The sequence below is a fragment of the Lissotriton vulgaris genome, chromosome 4_1 (genome assembly GCF_964263255.1).
Source record: "Lissotriton vulgaris chromosome 4_1, aLisVul1.2, whole genome shotgun sequence".
Classification (NCBI taxonomy): domain Eukaryota; kingdom Metazoa; phylum Chordata; class Amphibia; order Caudata; family Salamandridae; genus Lissotriton; species Lissotriton vulgaris.
In genome coordinates, this window is record NC_141691.1 from 1,675,133,247 (window position 1) to 1,675,150,109 (window position 16,863).

A 16,863-nucleotide genomic window follows, 5' to 3' on the forward strand; every position below is an offset into this window, starting at 1 on the left:
CGTAGAAAATCCGTTGGCACGTGAGGCGGCGTCAGTAGCGGACCGATGTGCGAATAGGCCGAAGGCAGCACAACGCGCCGAGATCCGGATGGCACTGAGGTGGTGTCCAGCAAATTGCCGTACTGGTGTGGCCATCCTACAATGCTGCGCCGAAAGACGGCGTGTCCAGCTGAGTTTCGGTCACTCTTGCGGTACAGTGACGCGAACGCGCCGAGATCCGGATGGCACCGAGGTTGTGCCCAGCAAGTTGCCGCACTGGTGTGGCCATCCTACAATGTTGCGCCGAAAGTCGGGGTGGGGTGCCCCGTTGGCTTATGAGGTGATGTCAGTAGTGGACCGATGTGTGAATAGGTCGGAACCAGCACAAGGCGCCAAGATCCGAATGGCAAGTCCTGGATGTTGAGTGCCATAGTTGAGAGTTCTGAGCAGTGCTTGTAAGACTATCTGAAGCTTATTTGCACCTGCTGCAGCTTCACTATTGCCCGAGGTGGTGTCCAGCAAATTGCCGCACTGGTGTGGCCATCCTACAATGCTGCGCCGAAAGACGGCGTGTTCAGCTGAGTTCCGGTCACTCTTGCGGTACAGTGACTCGAACGCGCCGAGATCCGGATGGCACCGAGGTTGCATCCAGCAAGTCGCCGCACTGGTGTGGCCATCCTACAATGCTGCGCCGAAAGTCGGTGTGGGGTGCCCCGTTGGCTTATGAGGTGATGTCAGTAGTGGACCGATGTGTGAATAGGTGGGAACCAGCACAAGGCGCCAAGATGCGAATGGCAAGTCCTGGATGTTGAGTGCCATCGTTGAGAGTTCTGAGCAGTGCGTGTAAGACTGTCTGAAGCTTATTTGCACCTGCTGCAGCTTCACTATTGCCCTGGTGTGGCCAAAGATCGCCCATGACATAGGGGGCCGGCTCCCGAGGTCCGGCGGAACTTTTTTCCTTTTCCTTTCTGCTTCTTGTCCCACAATCCGTTTCACCTGAAGACACGACCAGGTCCCTGAATGTGTGCAGGGGGACGCTATTGATTGAATGAAAATGGCGGCATGACACAAAGCTGACTCAAGCGTTGCTGTTGATGCTATACAGACAAAAATTGGTTTTCAGTTTGTACATTCTTCAGGATTTTTTTTTCCATCCAAGGCTGATTGAGAGTTTGTAGAAAAATGGCTTCAGATTTTCCACATATTACTCTTCAACATTCTTCCTAAATGTAACAATGTGAGACTCACTAGGAGAACGGCTGTTTATCTTTCCTTTCAAAATGCTGCCAACAATATTTTCTGAATGGAAGACACCATCTTGTAGCATGAAGGGCCGAAAGGGGTTCTGGTCTGGCCGATGGTTGGTGGAGACATTTTGACTATATCTTGGACCTGCCCGGCCTCGCCCAAAATGGCGCCGGTATAAATGGGACTCGTAACTCCTTGTTGTGTACTGGTTGAACAACCTTGATATCACGAGATATGAATGCAGTTTTGATGCTCATGGCGGGCGGGGACGAGAATTGATTGAATATTTCGACATACCTATTGATATTAAGTTCTGATGTGTTATTGATTACTGTACTATTGAAAGTTCGTATTAACGTCACCCATGGTACTTGCACGCAAATGTATATCTAGATAACTTTTTTGTAAGTGGCCCTGTCGTATTTTAATTACAAAATGTACGTCCACCGATTCCGCAACTGTTAGACACCTTAGTTCTTGCAACCTAATGGCTCGTTCGTTACGTTCCTCTATAATGTAAATGTCTCCTCATCATATACGATTTCAGTTTGCTCCGTGGCCGGCCCACGTGGTTATAGGCCCGTATTTGTATACTGACATTTTCACAATAAAGGTTTTTAAAACAAAACATGGTAGTAGTATTTACATTGGTAAAGTTTTTACTTTTAGTCACTGTTTTCTAATCAGTAAAAGGCAAGTGAAATAAAGCAGTCCAATTACATGACGGATAAAAGGTATAATATGTAGGAACGCAGTAAAGATAAATGGTCAAGGGCAGTTGTGTTTTCCACTCCTGCAACATAAAGTGATCGGTAAGAATCTGATAATCAGGCGTATCGGCGACTAAGACAGCAGGCCGAGTCTCTTTTACTCAACGGCTCCGTCATGGAATGAAGAAACGCCCTTTTTCTCGAAAAATATATTTTACTTGCAGGACAGTTGAAATTTTTCCGGGAAAATACATTAGCCTGGAATATTATAACATATATGTTATAAAAAAAAAAGTTCGAAATCAATAAAAAGCGTATTTTTTAGGTCATATGACCAAGCTTTTCATTATTAAAATAACAAAAGTAAAATGAACCAATAAAAAGTTTTATTAACAAGTCACATGACCTGTTATGCTTACGTTACGCGCTGCGCGCCGCGCCCCGCGCCCCGCGCCCCGGATCACTTCCGGGTGCGCTAACGCGGCGTGTCATATAACGCATTACGCGACAACGTAGGTCAAGAATATAGTCAAAATGTCTCCACCAACCAGCGTTCGGAACACAACCCCTTTCAGCAGTCCAAAAAGTTCTGTAAAATGACAACAGAGGGGACAGGCAATAAAAACCATCAGTCAAAGAGGGGAGGGCAAGTTCTTCTCTACCGGGTCATGTTGGGGCGCTACCGGAACTGATCGAATTGGTAGTCTACAGTGTTTCTGGATGTTTCAGACTAAAGCTGGCGTCAGCATGAGAGCACTACCATCTCGTAGCTCCGTCGTGGCCATTCCACGAGCAGACATGGCAGCCGCTCCCCACCAGAAGCCTGCGGAAGTCGGGGGCCCCCAAGACTTTTGTAGAATCTTCACGGCTGAGGGGACGCTTTCGAGAATGGGACCCAAGCCCTATCAGGGAAGCGTCCGAGTTCCAAGGTGTCCCAGGGCCATTTTAGTGGACCACGCCCAAATCTGAAGAGCCGGCCGCCATTTTGAGAGTCCTGTGGCAGTCGCCTATCGTTGCATTGCAAGAGCGGGAGCAACTCAACTACATAGTGAGCGAGACGCTGTAGTCGCAAGAGCGGGCGGTAAACAGCTGAATGGCGGAAGAGGCACAGTGTAGCAAAAGCGGGCAGAATGGCAACTAAAACGGTAAAGGGGCGCCCCACTACAGCGTGTCTGCAGGTCAAACGGATTGTGGGACAAGGTCCAGAATAGAAGAGTCATCAAAAGGCAAAAAGTTCCGCCGGACCCCGGGAGCCGGCCGCCTATGTCGGGGGCGATCTCAGGCTAAACCGGTGCTATAAGACTTGGGGAGGGGGTCGGAGCCAAGCGTCTTCTCCGAGTCCGTGCCATCACACCGCCCCTCGGGGGCCTCCGTCAAGCGGTTTAGGGAGGTACCATATCACATTGTTTTTAAATGCAGTCAGGTCCACAAACGACACTCACTTACTTTGAGAATAGTGAAGCTGCAGTAGGTGGAAATAAGCTTCAGACAGTGTTACAAGCGCTGCTCAGAACTCTGAACTATGGCACCCAACATCCAGAACTTATGCCATTTGAGAATGGCAGTGACATTGAAGCAACTCAGGGACCAAAACCATTAACGTACTTTCACGTATGAAAATCTTACTTGGGGAGGGGGCAGGAGCGAAGCGCCCCCTCCCAGTCCGCGCCACTACACCGTATGTTGAAAATCTGAAGCCATCGTTCTACAAACTCAACCAACCTTGGATGGAAAAATCTAGGAAAATGTACAAACTGAAAACCAGTTTTGGTCTGCATAGCATCAGTAGCAACGCTTGCTATCAGAGTGCATGAGTTTCATGCTCGATCGATTGAGCTAGCCGGATCGGGCAATAAAAAGTATAAAATAGTTATGTAAATAGTTATTTAATAAAATGTTTTACCCTGTTTCTTTGCTGGTGTGTTGTCTATATTTTTAATATTTGCATAAGGTTTGTCGTTATTTTGGGCGGGGTGGGTGACGGAGCCGAGCTGTCTTGCAGCCCTCATGGTGTGGAGCTCAGTTCATCTCACTATTTTCGTATTTCTCATGAAGGGTTGTTCCTAATATTTCTATTTTAGCGAGGTCAAAAAGAGATCCAATTAGTGGCCTACTGATTTTGCTCGATTAATTTTATTTTTTTACATGATTTTTCACTATCTGCAAAGACTAAACAGAGTATTGCGACTTTGTGCTTGTTTGTAAATAGAGAATGAACCAAAGAGAATCAATTGTAAAACAGTAAATGCTTGGATAACAATCAATCAAATGGAGAGACAAGCAGGCACGACGGATTACAACGGGGGTAAAGGCCTGCGTTAACTACTCTTCACTATCTGCAAAGAGAGAGTACTACTAAGAAAAAAGAGGGGAGGGGGCAGCGTTCAAAGCACATGAGCGTGCATAAACACGAAAAAGTTTTTACCTATCACGTACTTAACATTTTACAGCTTTTGATATTTGCTAATAAAAAACCAATGAAATTCACTGAAAAAACCATAGGTTATAGGCCATATATAGTTAGGAATTTGCATTTACAAAACCTTGAAAATTCACTGAAAAAACCATTGGTTATAGACCATATATAGTTAGGGATTAGCCTTTTCAAAACCTTATTTTACTCACACAAAACCATTGAAATTTCATATATAGTTAGTTCCACTAACTATATATCGCGCACCCGCAATCCACTGCTGATGATGTCACATATTACATCATTCATGACATGGTTAGTGACATCACTGATGACATCACTGATGACATCTCAAATGACATCACTGATGACATCACTGATGACATCTCAAATGACATCACTGATAAAATCACTGATAACATCTCATTTGACATGACTGATCACATCACTGATGATATCATTCATGTGATAATACCATGAACCTCTTCAGACTCTAATATAACCTTAGATACAATCAGTGTAAACAGACAGTCACAGACTGTCACTCATCCATGGAGTTACTCACACACCTAGTCAGTTATGCAAAAAATCAATCACACCTCCATTTTCTCAACTATACAGTTATACACACCTTACTTATTCAAACATATACTAACACATATTTACTTTACTCTGTTATACAATCCCTGATACATGTTCACAATGATCCATACAGCCACTCACACATTCACTGGCTCTTATGCACAGTTATTTATATATGTCAACTCTCACATGTACTGTGTTTTACATATGTACTTACTTTGACATGTAGCACTGAGATATCCATTCACTCACTAATACACTCATGCACAGTCAACCGCCCATACAGCTGTTTCCACATGCACTTTTGAACCCATACATATAGTGAATCAACTACTCACACATCTATGTACAGAGTCACACACCTCCCAGCCACCCATACACACACACTCAGTTTCCCATACAAATACTTGGACAACCAATGAATAATCCATACAGTTACTCATATAGCTACTGATCAACATATGCAGCAGTTTGTAGAACAACAGATATAATGATGCACAAATTAAAACAGTTTAGTCACTAACCCATGCACTCAGTGAGACACATTTAATCACTCACTCATACAGTCAGTCATGCACCTACTAAATCCTTCATCCAGACACTTATACATCCACTCATTCTTCAATATGTAAGACATATTTTATCTTGATGTTGTCATCAGTGATGTCATCAGTGATGTCATTTGAGATGTCATCAGTGATGTCATCAGTGATGTCACTAACCATGTCATGAATGATGTAATATGTGACATCATCAGCAGTGGATTGCGGGTGCGCGATATATAGTTAGTGGAACTAACTATATATGAAATTTCAATGGTTTTGTGTGAGTAAAATAAGGTTTTGAAAAGGCTAATCCCTAACTATATATGGTCTATAACCAATGGTTTTTTCTGTGAATTTTCAAGGTTTTGTAAATGCAAATTCCTAACTATATATGGCCTATAACCTATGGTTTTTTCAGTGAATTTCATTGGTTCATATATATATATATATATATATATATATATATATATATATATATATATATATATATATATATATGCATAAAACTCCACGAACACCAATTCCTGATCCACACAGGACCGGCGAGGCAAAGCAGGAGACGGACCACGTATTTCACAGGCTCTTACTTTATTGCAGCTGGTAAAAACAGGAGGGCAATACGCGTTTCGGGCTTCAAGAGCCCTTGTTCACATGCAAAGAACTAGTGCCATTTTTTTAGTTTTATAATGCTCGAGTGACCACATGGAACACCGCCCTTTCCCTGGTCACATGACCATAGACATAGAAAACCTCTACTATGAAGTAAAGTTATTCATTGTACAAATTCGCAAAAAAATGTTCTGGCATGATTAGACTTTAGTCTGTTAATATTTGACAGATAGCATTTATAATTTCCTTAATAACCTCAAATTTATGAACACTATTCACATATAATTTCATATATATATACGAAAAAAAATTCTATATATATATATATACACGTGTCTAATATATATATATATATATATATATCCAGCAAGTGTAACCTCCCAGGCTCCGACCACAGCGACCCAGGAAATCACGCAGATCCAGTAACTTACTTCAGGCACAGGTTTTATTTAGAGCTGAACCAAACAAATCTGACGCGTTTCGGGCATCCGCCCTTGCTCACAGACAGTCAGAGTTGGAAATGACAACCTTTAAATACCAAATGCTTGACAGTGAAAGTGCATTTTTTTCGTTTTTTAGCTATACACCACGTGACAATAAAAAGAGAGGACAAACTACTGGTACTGCATGGAGTAGTCTGTTTTCCAAACATTTCAAGTTAGAAACAATCGGAAATAGAGTTTAAATTTCTGGTTAAAATCCAAAAATCACTGTGACAATGTTAAAACTTGCGATATATGAAAAAATGGTACAAAAAACATACAATGCATAAAATGCTTATATATATAATATCAAACATTTACAATCCAAGCCCTAGCATACAAAACCAATTTGTAGTGCAAAAAATGCATAATAAAGTGCAAAGTGCATCATTAAAAATGAATGACTGAATAGACGCAATCAAAATTAATAATACAAATTATTAGTGCATAATATGCCATATTGTAAACATTATCAAATTGCATCTATACATATTACTGTGCAAATCAGCGCTGTTTGAAAACATATGACTATAGCAGCATATTTGTAGGGCAAAGACTATTTGATATAAATACCACAGGATTATTGTTGTCACATATCCGATTATAAAAAAGCGTACTATCCAGGAAAGAACAGAGAATGCCTATTGTCTATGTCCTCAAAAGGTTGGTGTTAATCAAAAAGTAATACCTAAGCATAAATTGTGAATCACCGTGAATCATTATAAAAATAATCGAAAAGGAAAAATGTGTTTACGTGCATAAACCCAACAAGGAGATATAAAATTAATCACATGGGGGAGGGTGGCAGCCTACCAAGACTCACATAACCAAAGCAATACAGAAAGGGGGGGCCTGTGCAGAACTGAATTACAGAAACACATGTAGGTCCTCCGTGTTGTTAAGCCCATTAGGGGATCTACTATCCAGCTCAAGAATGAAATGGGATTCCATTCTTCTGAGCATCTTGACCCTATCTCCGCCCCTCCTAGGTTTGTCAATCGCAGAGATAACATAATAGGACAGGCACTCCAAATTGTTGTTATGTACTGCCTTGAAGTGCCTGGCCACCGGATAGGCCGGGTCATTGTTGACGATGGCTCGTAAGTGCTGGAGGATCCTAACATGCACCGGCTGTCGTGTACTACCGACATATCTTAATGCACACGTGCAAGTTAAAACATAGATGGCAAATTCAGTTTTACAATTGTATTGACCCCTGATCTGAATTGGGTCAGGACTGAACGGCGTATGATACTGCCGAGTACTTTTGCCAAATTTGCAGGCCCTCCAAGAGGTGCAGCGTATAAAACCAGACCTGGTTTTCATCCATTCCTGTTTTTTTCTGAGTTCAGGAAAGTCATGGCAGATGTGGGACCTAAGTGAGGGACCTTTCCTAAAGGTAACAATGGGAGCTTCAGCAAGTTGGGGTTTCAGTACTGGATCAGTTTTAAGGACTGGCCATCTTTTGGACATGATAGATCTTATTTGTCTGGCCTGTCTACTGTAAGAGGTTATGAACCTGGGATTTGTGGTGTTATCATCAGTCGTGGTAGATGTGTCAGCAGTGTTTTTGGTCTCTAATAGAGAGGCACGGGATCTACATTTAGTTTTCTCCACTGCTGTTTTTAACACAGATTCACGATAACCTCTTGCCCGAAACCTGTCCAAGGCTTCGTTAGTGCATGATTCAAGATCAGAATCTGTACTGCAAATTCTCTTAATTCTTAAGAGTTCACCCAGAGGGATATTGTCAACTACATGTCGCGGGTGTGCACTGCTGGCGTGAAGAATACTGTTGCCAGCAGTGCTTTTCCGATGTAGCTTAGTTGCTAGCTGGCCATTGCGAATAAAGACTTTTACATCTAAAAAGTCAGCCTCACAATCACTGATGGAACTCGTGAATTTAAGGTTTTCATTGTTGTTATTGATAGAGTCAATGAACATTTGTGCACTGTTCCTGTCCCCCTGCCATAACAAAAAAACGTCATCAATATAACGAAGCCAAAGCAAAACATGACTGGAAAAAACTTGGGCGTGTTGCCGCCTGAGGACCTGCTCCTCCCACCAGCCCACGTGCAAGCACGCGTAGCTGGGAGAGAAGCAGGCCCCCATTGCGACTCCACGCTTTTGCAGATACAAATCACTCCCAAAAAGAAAGAAATTATTGTTGGGACACCATGATGTTAGCTCAATTAATACTTTGTTGTGATGGTAACAATTCATAGGCCTTTTGCCAAGAAAGAAGTCCAATGCTTTCAAGCCGGACATGTGCTCTATGCTCGTGTAGAGCGATTCAATGTCTAAAGTGATCATGAGCATTCCATCATTCCACCGGGTGTTCTGTATTTTGGCAAGAAAATCACCTGTGTCTCTCACATATGTTGGCAGGTCCTGGACTAAGTCTTGCAGGAAATAATCTATGTACTCTGTGACATGCTCTGCCACACCTGCAATAGCCGAAATAATAGGTCGGCCAGGTACCGGTCTAGTCAACTTGTGAATTTTAGGGAGTAACTAAAGTTTAGGCAAAACAGGAAATTCGACATGGTGGAACTCAAATTCTTGTAAGGAAATCGTGCCCTCCCTTTTGTACTTAAATAGTAGTTTCTTGAGCACATCCTTGGAGGTTTCAAAATGTCTCATGTTGGTAATGGAGTAGCATGTATTATCACTTAACTGTCTTTTGGCTTCCTTATATATATACCTTTGTGAATCAAGTCCTTGGTTTTTCATCTTCACACTTTAGAAAACAGGCTCACTCCTCGGGTAAACAAGCTGAAAAATAAACGATATCTTCACAATGTCAATATTAGTTGCACTTTTTAAGTACCCTTTCATAGCACACACAAACTTCTTCAGATCAATTTCACCTTTCGGTGCTATCACTTGTGAGCATGCACCAAGGTAGCACTGAAATAAATGAGGGCGCTACTAGTTGGGTTCCCACCCGAAAACAAGGGTGTACACAGCCCTTCACCACATCGGTAGAAGAGCAGAAGGAGTCTTCAACCATATGTTAACCAAACAGGTGAGCCTGCCAAGTTCCACCCCAGAAACAGTACAACAGCAACTAGCTGTAGTGATGACGGTGATTACTCAGCATATTAATATAGACATACAAGAGACGGGATCTCTCGCCTCCTTTGCTTACACCAGTATTTAGGCTCCCTACACATATCCTTTTGCTAAGATTTTTCTGTCTCCAATAGCACAGAGATGCCCCTTAGGGGGTGATTCTGGCACTGTCTAAATCAATTCATATTCATAAGATTTCATTAACAGCTAAAACATTTGAACATATATAACAAAATAAGCATTTTTTTAAGTATTTAACTATGGCGAATATCTTTCACATGCCTTTCCATGGCGGCATTGCCGCTGTGGAAAGGCATGTCCCGAAGCAAATCCTAATATGGCTGGCGGTCTCTGATAGACACCGCCACCATATTAGAGCTTTTCTGCCACGGTCGGAAGGTGACTGCGGCAGAAAAGCGGCGGACGGTCTTCCCTTACGCCCCGGACCCCCGGCCATCCTAATCTGGCAGGGGGTCTTTTCTGGCTCTGCAGCGGTGAATCCGTATCCTCCGGGCCGGCGATGGCTTTCGCCGGCCCGGAGGATGCGGATTCACCGCAATCCTAATCGGCCCCTAAGTCCCAGTAAAATAACATAACATAAATAACAAAAATACAGACATATGATGAAACTAAGGAAATTTACAAAAGAAGATAAAAAACGGAATGTTATCCCAGTGCGTTGCCATAGGAAATGCAGTTATGTTGGAAAGCTACAGCTGAACTATACAATCGAAAAGCGATCTATGATACATTGCAGGCGTACATTAGAGGGCTATGAGTATCATATATTACATGCAATCCATGCTACAATTAAGGTGTACTATAGAGAACATGGTAAAATAACAACAATACGTTATATGAAAGTCGGAGAACAGTCTGTAAGATATGATCATTAGTAATAATTGCACTCCATTACATAAAGATAGCCTCCATGGCCTTAAGTCCTTACAGACGCTTTTTTATTTTATCGCGCAGCTGTAGACACATAAGGAGTGCTCAGGAGCAGGCTGTCAATCTGTGCCTTGTTTAACTACAAACTGCAGCCAGTGGGTCTGACCCTTGAACATGCACAAGGAATTAACAACCACACCAGGAATAAATGGAGTACCATCATTCAATCAGCAAGGAGTGCAGGTTAATAAAAGCAACCGCTGGTTTTCGAATTATATAATATCACACTCGAGATTCTGATGTTGAGTTTTAGATACGTTTCAGTGGTGAATCAGTATTCTCACACGGCGCCTCCTGCGGATGGATGCCGTGTGCTTTTGTGGGAGCATTAATCACAACTAGCACTCTCCTCCAGATGTCATGCTTGAAATGAGTTTGTAAAAGCCAGGGCCCAAGGTGGTCTTTTTTTCATCCTCTCCTTCCATAGCACATTCTTGATCAGAAAGGTGTATTGTGAATAAACATCCTTTGCAAAATGAAAGCCTCCAAAAGACTGACTGCCATAATCCGGACCTCACTCAGATATCACGCTGGATAGAGAGTCAACCTGTATCTAGTTCTACTGCCTGTCCCTATATGCTAGGACTGAAGATATAATAATAAATTAACCCGGTCCTACAGTATGCGGGAAGTTAATTTGACTGGAGGAAATATTTATATACGTAACAATTGTATAGGGAGATACTTATGTAACGTCGAGAAGTGAATGTCCGTGTTTTTGGAAAGGATGTTTTGCATTTTGTGTTTCTAAATTAAATCAGCTGTTCGTAAATGTGTATTTTTGTATTGCCTTTTTGTATCACCTCTAATTGAAAGAACTTGCATTTTTTCTGCCCCACACAAGGGACATTTATACACGTTCCTAAAAGTGTGTGGATATTCATTTAGGGCTTGCATAGATACATCAACTAAAGATGGACTGCATTTCTGAGCTTCGCGTCCTCTGACCTTCCACGTGGAGCTCTTCTTCGTGGTGGCTTATTTTCGAAATCATCCAAGTTCTAAGAAAGGCAGAGGACACGAGGGACACGTGAAACATTGAAGAGAACAGGAGAGCAGCACAGGGTACCAGGTTGAGGGGTGTTTACCACATCCTGCAGACAGGAATCGGAAGCACCACTCCAGTGACTCCTCATGTTATCCATAAAGGCACAGATCTGTTAGCTACAAGGATTCAGTGTTTCAGTTGTGGACACTCGTTGTTCTGCACAGCATGGCCGATATTTTAGAGGCTATAGGTCTCTGGTTCATTAAGAGTCAAGTTTTTTAACAATGCAGCCTTGACTTATAGTGGTATATCGCCTTTGAAATACGAAAGCTACATTTAGTAACAGCAGTGGGAGCAGCAGCCCTCTATATCTTTGTATATGGATAATCACAAAGGCAAGTAGATAAGGGCAGTCATCCATAAGTAGCTTGATTAGAAATAGGCTTTCTGGGCACATTAACCCGGTTTTTCCACCATAAACGTTTGGATTATGCGCCCCCTTTTTGCCCTCTTTTTTCTCCTCACTACCGCTCTCCCAGCAACACCCCTCTCATCTCTCCCCCACCCTCCTTCGCCTCAGCTTCCCAACATGGCCACCTCTCGAGTTAAGTCTGGAGCCAATTGCTACAAAATCATTTATCCTCCCGACCAGACTAAAGCTACAATAAAACGACAGAAGCATAACACTATTGAACGTTTCCCGGACTCCCTTTTTGTGGATCAATTTTACAATGGTCGTCTTGGGAGGCTCAAAAACGATTTCCTCTTCTTCACTCGTGACACCCCCTCTTGGTCCAACAGTTTTTACAATTCCCTTAACGTCACCTCCTCCTCCTCTATCCCTTATGGGAAACAACTAAAAATTTCCCCCTCTGGGTGCTTCAATGGCTACCTCACTATCGCACTCTATAACAACGGTACTGTCATGATCCAAGGCAAAGACTCCTGCCTCTCGCTCTTTGACCACCTCTTCCCCTCCTTACTCCCCGTCTCTGCAACCGGGTTTCCCCTTGACTCTCCTTCCAGCTCCACCCATTACTCCCTTTCTCCCCCGCCGACCCCACCTCACTCAAATTGGCTGCACTCTCGAGAAGCGCAGGTCCGCCCTCTTCCCTTCCCCCCCAACTTACCTCATCTCCTATTCCTCCCCCCCACAGTATGTCCCCTCCCACATTACTTCAGCCTTACCACTAGCTAACACGCTCCTCGTCCCTTCTGCACTTTCACGATACTCCAACCTATTCTCCTCCCCCATACTTCTTCCCATCACCCCCTCTTTAGTCCACCTCTCCTCCAACACTCTCCCCCATTAACTTTCCCTATGCTCCCCTTAGCCCTCCCTCCATCCCTCCTCTCCACCCCTTCATCCCCTCGTCATTCACCCCGTTTTTGCCACATTCCCACTGCATCTCTCTCCTCCCTCCTACTCCTCCAGTACTGCCGCACTACCCCCTCTCCCCTCCTAGGAACACATTCCATCTCCCTCCCTCGGGCCCAGCAGAACCACTTCCCCCCCTCAACATCCCTTTCTCTCAACCCCCCTCACTCTGCCAGATGACCGTTCCCTCACTGCTACCTCTCCTAACTGACAGGACCTCCGCAACCAATGCACCTCTTTTCCTCCCAAACCTCCTACACTCCCATGACGCCACACAGGCCTCCCCCCTCCTACTTCCCTACCGACGTGTTCCGCACCTTTCTCCCTCTAAATTTGTCCTTAATTCCTCTCCCTCTTGCAACACCAACAATGACAACTCTCCCTTAACCCCCAATTCACTTACTCCCGCTCCCAAACTCCACCTTTCCCCACCTGTGAACCCCACCCCCCAACACACCTCCTGTCCCCCACCTCTCCCTGCCGTCCACCACCAATTCCACCCCCCCTTATTTCAATCGAGCCACCCAACCTTCCGGGCTCTGCCTCTTTCTCACTGGAAAATACGCTAGGCTCTCTGATCACCTCCATCTCTCAGCTTACAGCTGCCATTTCACTTTTATGCTCTAAGATCTCCACCCCTCCATGCACCTCTACTCCCTCCCAACTTCCCCAGAGATGCACCTCGCCCCCTCACCCCAATACAGCCAAGCTCAACCTTTCGTCTGCAAACGTCGTTAACTCACACAAGCCCTTGAACGCCACCCTTCTTCAACAGGCATACCCTAGCAACCCCACTGTCTACACTATTCCGACCATCACCTCTGTCAGAACAAAGCGTCCACCTAAATCCTCCCGAGCATCCCCGCAAATGTACAATATCCCGATCACCCTTCAGAGCCCAAGTGCCCCCGTCACCAAAACAGTCCTGACAGAGCTGCGCTGTATGCTTCACAACTGCAGATCTGCAGTAAAACACAAACTTGAAATCTCCGACACCATCACCCTTCACAAACGTGACATGCTCTTCCTCACAGAAACCTGGTTCAAAGATACCTCTCACTCTATGTTTGATCTCCTATTACCCACAGGTTATTCCATATTTAGGAATGACAGAACTGAAAACACGGGGGGAGGTGTTGCAGTCATCTTCAAAAACGCCCTCCAACTTAAGGCGTCTCCTATCAGCTCCTCCCACACCTTTGAATGCCTTTCTCTTGAGCTTCAATTGCAACACCGTTCACCGCTCAGATTCCATATCATTTACGGCCCGCCTCGTAGTAGTAGCTCTTCGTTTATAGAAGATCTCAAAGACTTCATCAGCGACCAATACTCTCAAAGTGACAATCAGACCATCGTGGGTGACTTCAATCTCCACTGGGACGCACCCCAAGACTCCTCTGCGAACTCACTGGCCACCTTCCTCTCTGCAAATGATCTTACCCAGCACTGCACTGAACCAACCCACTCTAAGGGCGCAATCCTGGACCTTGTTATTTCTAAAGCAGGCATGCTTTCTACTACTACCCCTATTCATATAGATTGGTCTGACCACCACCTCATCCCATTCTCTCTTCAACTTTCACACTCTATAACTCTTGGCTAACCCAAGAGGGCCATCTCCTGGTTCCGTGATGCCAAAAACATTGATGTTGGTCCCCTCTGTGAATCAGCTTTGCTATCACTTCCAAGGCTAGACCCGAACATAGCTGTTGACGATCTCACCTCCCAATGCCTCACAGTTCTTGCAGCTGAAATTAATAATGTCGCTCCACTCAAAAGCAAAAGGATAAGCCCCACTCCCTCAGCACCTTGGTTCAACAAATCCCTTTATGAGGAAAGGAAGCAGCTAAGATTCCTGGAGAAGCAATGGAGGCAATTGCCTTCCACTGACAATTTAGCCTTGCTTCGCACAGCAAGATCCAAATACCACAAGCACATCTTCCTTAAGAAAGCGACGCACTTCAAAACCCTCCTTGATTCCGCCAAAAATAGACCCAAAAAACTATTCGATCTCATCAAGACTCCGAGCTGCTCTCCCCCAACCTCCAAGGTGGAGGATTCTACAAAGAGAGCAGCGGATTTCGCTATTTTCTTCGATGGATAGGTGAAATCACTTGTGGATCAGGTTGCTCATCCTACACCTCCAGAGGAGCGCAAATCCTTAGCCATTTGGCAGAGCTTTGACCCCATATCTGAAGATGCCCTTCTCAAGTGCATACGCGAAACAAAGCCCTCCAACCATTCTCTTGACCCTATCCCCAGTGCCATTGCCTTTGACTTCTATACCCATTCCCTCTCCTATTGGACCACTCTGATCAACCTCTCCCTCTAGCAAGGCTCCCGTCCTGTCTCCTTCAAAACTGGGCAGGTCACCCCTCTGCTGAAAAAGCCCACTGCTGATGCGAATGACCTCAACAACGTCCGCCCCATCACTAACCTTCCCTTTCTTGCGAAGATCACAGAAAGATGTGTAGCAAAACAACTCTCTCATCACATCAAGGACAATGATCTTCTTGACAATTGTCAGTCCGGCTTCATCCAAAACTGCAGCACTGAAACAGCCCAATTGCAAGTGGTTGATGATGCGCTGAGGATACTCGACTCAGGGGGGTCCTGTCTACTAATTCTCCTTGACCTTTCCGCAGCCTTCGACACTGTTAATCACAACACCCTCCTCAATATTCTTCAACAGAGAATGGGCATGGAGGGCACTGTGCTTAAATGGTTTGCATCCTTCCTCTCTGACAGATCTCAAATGATCAAAATAGCGAACAGTCTTTCTTCTCCTGTGGCGGTGGGTCAAGGTGTTCCCCAAGGCTCTATACTTGCACCCACATTGTTAAATCTATACTTAGAACCACTGGGAAACCTCCTAAGCAAATCCGGGATTCATTATCAACTCTATGCAGATGACACTCAACTCTACCTCAAGGTTGCCTCCGCTCATGATCTCTCCATCCTAAGATCTACTCTTGACTCCATTTAAAACTGGATGTCAACTCATCAACTGATTCTGAATCCCTCCAAAACTGAATTCCTCCTCTTCTCCTCCTCACTCTCTCCTCCCCCGGTTCAATCATGGATGGATCAGATGAATCTAGTAAACAATAAACCCATCATTGTCGGCAGCGCAAAATCCCTTGGTGTCATTCTAGACAAAAAACTCAATCTAACTCCCCACATCAATTCTATTGCAAAATCTGCTCGCTACCAACTGCGCCTTCTTTGGGGAATCCGTTGCTTCTTCCCGGAGCAGGACCTTATAACCCTGGTGCAATCGCTGGTCCTCTCCAGACTAGACTACTGCAATTCTCTTCTTACTGGCCTCCCCAAATCTCACCTGTCCCCACTTAAGTCTGTCTTCCATTCAGCAGCTCGTTTCATTTATGGGGTCAAAAGAAGCGATCACATCAAACCGATGTTATCCACCCTCCGCTGGCTTCCCTTCGAGGCTAGAGCTATCTACAAGACCGCTTGTATCACCCACAAAGCCTTGCACTCCTCCTCTCCCCGCTACCTGGCGAATAAACTGAAACTCTCTGGAGGCTCTAGACCTTCACACAATGCGGAAAATCTACTGCTTGAACCTCCCACTTTCAAGAAGGAAAGAACAATGGCCCAATCCTTTTCAGGCAACGCAGTGAGAATCTGGAACTTGCTTCCGCCTCAGCTCCTCTTGCTATTTGGAGGAAGACTTCCCACTACTGATATGTTCTACTTTCCATGACCATGGAAGTGCCTTCCCAGTGTTTTTTGCTGTGGTTGGAGTGTCTGCCTGTTTGCAGTATTCTCCATGTACTTGTGGTCGGTGCCCTTTTGTAACATGCACACACCACTTTGCCCTTGTAACACACGGTTGCTACCTCTCACATGTTTTTACCTTTGATACTTGCACAAGTGCCA